The sequence below is a fragment of the Dermacentor andersoni genome, chromosome 11 (genome assembly GCF_023375885.2).
Source record: "Dermacentor andersoni chromosome 11, qqDerAnde1_hic_scaffold, whole genome shotgun sequence".
Lineage (NCBI taxonomy): Eukaryota > Metazoa > Arthropoda > Arachnida > Ixodida > Ixodidae > Dermacentor > Dermacentor andersoni.
Genome location: NC_092824.1, coordinates 53,292,112 through 53,298,178, shown reverse-complemented (window position 1 = coordinate 53,298,178; position 6,067 = coordinate 53,292,112). Strand labels below are relative to the sequence as shown.

Sequence of the window (6,067 nt, the reverse complement as noted above, 5' to 3'; positions counted from 1 at the left end):
TTTTCATGCTTTGCAAAATACAGCCAGAGGTTGCACGGTTTTGCAATGAAGACTGCTTTCTGTGTATTTTAAGATAAAGCTTTAGCTATAATAAACAAAATTTCCAAAAAAGAAATTTTATGTTTGGCCTGACTTCTTTTGGGTGATCAGACATGGGAGCCGTTGAGGCGTCACGGCTGATACGTGCTCCCTTTATGCTTGAGATGTGTGTGCACAATGCTCCTTGAATGTTGAAAAAAAAATTAAGACCACCCATAATGGGTCTTGGTTTGCTCCCTTAGCCACACGTTTCAAAGCTGCCATCGAAGACCATCTTTCAAGTCACATAACCTAACCTGACACGCCGTTTTTTCAATGTGCCCACCCCTCATGTAATGCCCTGTTCAGGGACCTTTGAGGTATAATAAATTAAAAAAATCAATAAAAAGTGCTGTCAGAAAATATAGCTGTTTTTTGTTACTCTTTCTGACGGTGTGGTGTGTTTTATATACATAAAAATTATGATGGACGTGCATGTTCAGTGTGATTGCAGGAATAAGAAACTTTACTGGAAGATCCTTTGCAAGAGATGGAAGTGCTTTCCCATTTCATGAAATAAAGGCTTTGTTTTCATTGTATACAGTATGCTAAGGGTCAGGCGGACTTGATCAGAAAAAGCAAAGAGAGAAATTGGTTGACAGAGAAATGCAAAGCCCGCTGACCCCATCGTAACTGTCTAGCGCATAGAGGACACCTGCACATTGGCCAACAGTGTGAGAAAGGAGAAGAGATGGAAAGATGAAATAATAATAATATTTGGGGTTTTACGTGCCAAAACCACTTTCTGATTATGAGGCACGCCGTAGTGGAGGACTCCGGAAATTTTGACCACCTGGGGTTCTTTAACGTGCACCTAAATCTAAGCACACGGGTGTTTTCGCATTTAGCCCCCATCGAAATGCGGCCGCCGTGGCCGGGATTCGATCCCGCGACCTCGTGCTCAGCAGCCCAACACCATAGCCACTGAGCAACCACGGCGGGTGGAAAGATGAAAGAGATTGCCATGAAGCATGTGGTGAAAAGAAGGATGAAGCAAAAAATTAGTGGCGTTCGGGAAAAGCTAGATATTCTTGATGAGAAAACTGAAACATTGGACAAATAATTAATAGCAACCGTTATCACGTCTTACCGCCGTATTCATCAATACATGTTGAAGCTCATGCTTGACTTGATATAAATGACGCCTGGTGTGAACGCGCTCACGATGCTCATGGCGTTTCTTCCGGTGTGTTCACGACAGGCGTGATTTAAATCGAGTCAAGCATGGGCTTCAAGTTAAGATGCATTTCTGAATACGGGGGTTAGTGTTATGGCATGGTGAGGCCCTTTGGAATGAAAGCTTCATGAACTAGAGAATAGATGTGCCTGTGAGAACCAACCTTTACGTATTATTGCAGACATCTGAATCACAAGAGCACTCTGAAGAATGTGGTAGGTTTGTGAAGAATTTCCGAGAAACCCGCATGGGTTTTCTTTGTAACAGTTTGCTACAATCGGGTGTATGACTCATTTTACATTTCCTGATCACCTTGCATGTTTCCGCACAATGGTTTCGTCATTACTGTACAGTGGTTATTGTTTAACAAAATGGAGTCATGAGAAAAGAAGGAAAAAGGGCAATTTTTAGGCACTGAAAATGCAATACAGGCACGAACGTCAAAAGAGGCACTTGAAGGACGCGTGCCGTTGCAAACAGTCGTGCCGCGTACCGTGTTGAATTTCTGCTGGTAGCTGGTAGATTACCTTCTTTACATGTCCATAGTTTGCGCTTGCAACGAAGGCAGAAGAAGGATGCCAGGAAAAAATAAAAATTTCGTCTGGCGTTCCTCTCGTTATGAAGGCGTTTACAATGATGAGAGCTAAATAGAAAATGCGTGGTCCTAATGAATGAATACCTTTTCCAAGCTGCAATTCATAGTTCAAGTAAGATTTCGAGGGATTTGCACGTCAAAAAAAGTTCATGATCAATAAACAGTGCAGGAAGCCAGTATAACAGTTTTCATTGAAAGTGAGTTGGCACTAGGATATGATCCTGTTTGCATCTTCAATAAAATGGCTATTGATTGGCTACTATTGATCTGTACAATAAGCGCAGCACACATACGGAACAGCATGCAGTCCCATTTATGCCTTGGGCCCCAGTTATACCGTGTTGAAGTGTGGAAATACAACAGATTCATAAATCCAGCTCTCTTTATCACTTTATCTAAGGGAGGGACTTGTCGATGTTACAGTGCAGAGCATGGACATTTTCTTAGGAGAAGGCTTCCAGTTATTTATGAATTATATGTAGAGGTTCATTACCTCATGAAAACTGTTCTGCATAACACTCTTGCTTCTTCACACATCTGTCAAGATTCTGTCGAATACGGGATAAGTTGGGTGCTGCAGATAAATGGCTCCGGCAGAGCCTAAAACAGCATCAATAGAAATACCTAAATTTTCATTTTTTTTCTTGATTTTTGGTCCAGTTCTCTGATACATACACATAGAACTGCAACTGTTCAATCTGAGTACCAATATTAAATATGTTATTTGGGGGCTTCAATGATTTTCCGAACTTGATGGAAAGTGCAGGAATGCATAGAAAAAAATGGCTGTAAGGTCAACTATCATCTTCTGCGCATAACCTTTCAAATAATGCACTAAAGACAATCTAAAACACATGAAAAGTCTTTATAGCATAAAATACAGCCACATTGGATCTCGCTGGCATTATTACCATATGTCACTGGTGTGGGACTTCAACACAATGTGGGAACTACCATGGCTCATACAATGCTCCGAAGGACACATTGTAATAGCGCACCTATGCTCAATGGCATTTGAACTGTTTCTTATTACAACTTCTAGCCATGCGCTTATTCATTTATGACTTGGATGGTCGTGAAGCCTAAGTGCTTTTCTACCTCGCAATACTGCAAGCTTGTCTGTTGACACTAGCTGCACAAAAGAACAACAGTAGCTTGTGCTCCAGCAGAACTTGAGGGCAGATTACAAGCTCTTACCACACTATAGATGAGAAATATGAACATACTCCCAAGCTGCAATATCTTAGCTGGTGTACAGCTGCAATACAGGTACTGCACTCCCTTATTTGCACTGCTTATAGCTGTCGAACTATCTCTCTGGTGCTATGCACATTTTGGGGCTGGCAAGAAGTTCCACTAGACAAGGTATCAACCACACAGGCATTCAAAACATTGAGTTAAGGGTGATTAAGACTGACTAAACAAAATTTGCCACAATTCATGGCGCGACGAGCGCGAGTTGTAATGCGACGGGCTTTCTTGTCGACGGCACCGGCAAAATAAGCGTGCCGACCATCGTTCGACCGAACCACGCGCGATCGGCCATCGAACCGACGACACAATAGCTACAGCGTCTTCGCTTGTATATATAATTGATCGCGCTCAAAATGAGTCCAACACGCCTACCAAGTTGAAATGCACAAGCTTCAAACCTGTCAAGCCGTGGCCATGAAGTTTGAGCCAATGTCGCTCCTGTTAAGCGAAGGTTCACCTGGCGCTACTGCTACCCGCTACTGATGCTCACTCAACGTGGGCGCAGGTACACAAATCAACCGGCGAAAGCCCCCGAGATCCTTGTAAACGTTTTCAGCGGCGTGCGGCATGCGGCAGCACAGGAAAATGAAAAAGGCGGATTGCGACACCGGTCAGCTGGTGGCGACTCTCTCTCTAACAATGGGCCGGTTGCGCTTCATATTCCTTTGGACGGCCCATCGTGGACAGGATGGGGCAGGTCCGGTGCGGATGTCAACCACGTGCGCTTTCCTTTTTCGTGGAAGTAGAAGCCCAAGCTGGATACAACCGGTCTCCACGGCAAGGGTCAGCAGATCTGCGGAATTCCGAAGGCTGACAATGGATTCGTCGTGGTGCTTTGTGACCCCCGACTATTCAGTTCGACCCACTGAAGGGTTCGGCAGTTTCGTGGAACTTTGCCGGCACCAGGGGCAACCACTTCAGAAGAACGGGGTGGGGAGAGTGGAGCGTCATTTTCACCTTCCTCCGAATCACTATATATATTTGTAATGAATTGCCATCGGCCATGCCATGCTGAATACGCCGGTTCTCGTCCGATCCCCCGAAGCTAAGCAGCATTGGGCTCGGTCAGTACTTGGTAAGGAGACCACCTGGGAACACCGAGTGCTGATGGCACCCTTCTTTTAACTCCCTACTCTCCTATCTCCTTTGCTCCCACTACCCCCCCCCCCCCCCCACCCCTGCCGCAAGGGCTGCAGAAGACAGCGTCAACCTTACCTTATCCCTTCAAAAACCACTTCTCTAATGGAACCCCAGAAGTCCTTGTTGAAAGTGTCCGCAAGCGGTGCCTCTCTTTTCGGCGAGAAATTTAGTCTTGCTCATCCACAATCGCGGTCGACTCAGTAGGAGCAGGCTAGCCTGACAAAACGAGGCCAAAAGTAGAGTTGCTCTGCCATTTCGCTTTTGCTTGCCTGGAGTGAAGTCCGTGGATATTATTTGAGCGTTCGCATCACCTATCAGGAAAGACGCCACGTGCAGCCGTGTGGGACCACAACTCAAAGCATCCCGGCACTGTATAAGGTGAGTCAAAGAGTTCGTGTTTTGTCACATGCATCTTACGTAAACAAATTTTAGGTTCAAATTACATATAACAACGTTTTTTGAGCGCACGCGCAAACAAGGAGTGGGCGAATGTTTGGAAAATGACGCAGCCAGTCGTCAACGTAAGCGTTTTATCTTGTTAATAAGAACGCGTATGCACAGCCTTTGCTTCTTTTTTTTTGGGTGTTGAGAGAGAGATTAAACATTGATGAACCGAAACGGCCGACAGTAGGACGAACATCGTTGTTCCTTAACGTAGTGAGGAGGGGCAAAGCTTCGATAACGCTGAAATATTTCGGCACAACTCCAAGTGATAAACTTGAATGGGAACTAAAACACTGCCGACACACAATCTCTTTCGCTGTTTCTCAAGACAAGGCGGGCTATTATAGTTGCGTTCTTTTAGGTCGTTGTAGAACTGCTATAGGAAGGAGGCATATTCCATTCCTATATTTGTTGCCATACGTATGAAGACATATTTCAGTCGCATTGGACACCTTATATAGTGAATGCAGTCAGAAATACTTTGCATGTCGGCATCCACCTGCACACTTTGGTATGTGAATTAATCCCACGGACGTATATCTTTTCTTAAGCAATGACCTATTTTTGAGGACGACATGATAGATAATAATAAGCTTCATATCCATCAAAACGCTGGAGGGGCTGTGGGTAAAAGCTGCTGAACAGTTTGACTAGAGCCCATGGTCCCCACTACAAGGCAGTACAGGAGCATACATGAAACATACAGGAATGTAACAAAAGACAAACGCAAAATTGATTCGATTTAAGGTATTACAAGGAAATCAATATTAAAATTCTTCAAAGATATAACATATCACGTGACGCAGTTCACGAACTGTAGTACGACTTAAATCAATTCCACATTTATTCAGATTATTAAGAAGTTTAGGCAAAATATACGGTAGTGTACCCATAGAATAGTTAGCACGGGGAGTGACCACCTTCCAGTATTCAGACTGACGTCTAGTATAGGATGTGAGCTTTATTTCCAGCTTGGCTAGATTGCGAAAAAAATTTCGATTTTCTCTCAATTCGCACTTAAAGGCAACAATTAGTCTATAGCTAAACAATTTCCAGACAGGCATTATATCTGCTTGAATGAACAGAGTACGTGTATAAGAATTGTAGGGGACAGCAATAAGAAGCCTAATTATCTTTTTTTGTAGGATGTACACCTTTGTTAAGTTAGTTACTGTGGTAGATCCCCATACTAAAAAACAGTAAGAGAGGTGAGAGTAAAAAAAAGAATTATATATCAGCAGATCAAAAAAAGATTTGCAGATTCTAACACTGACCTTGCGCCTGCTATTAGTTTACTATAGTGCTGAAAGTTAGCGCCGCTATCAAGGCGTTCGCTCGCGGTTGACAGTATACACTCACGGCATATCGTTTGTAGCTAT

At 43.7% G+C, this 6,067-nt stretch overlaps 1 pseudogene; it reads left to right on the top strand.

The window, feature by feature from the left end:
* The first annotated feature begins 4,097 nt into the window (after nt 1–4,097).
* Nucleotides 4,098–4,217, top strand: LOC126518387 (5S ribosomal RNA; annotated as a pseudogene).
* The last annotated feature ends 1,850 nt before the right edge of the window (nt 4,218–6,067 follow it).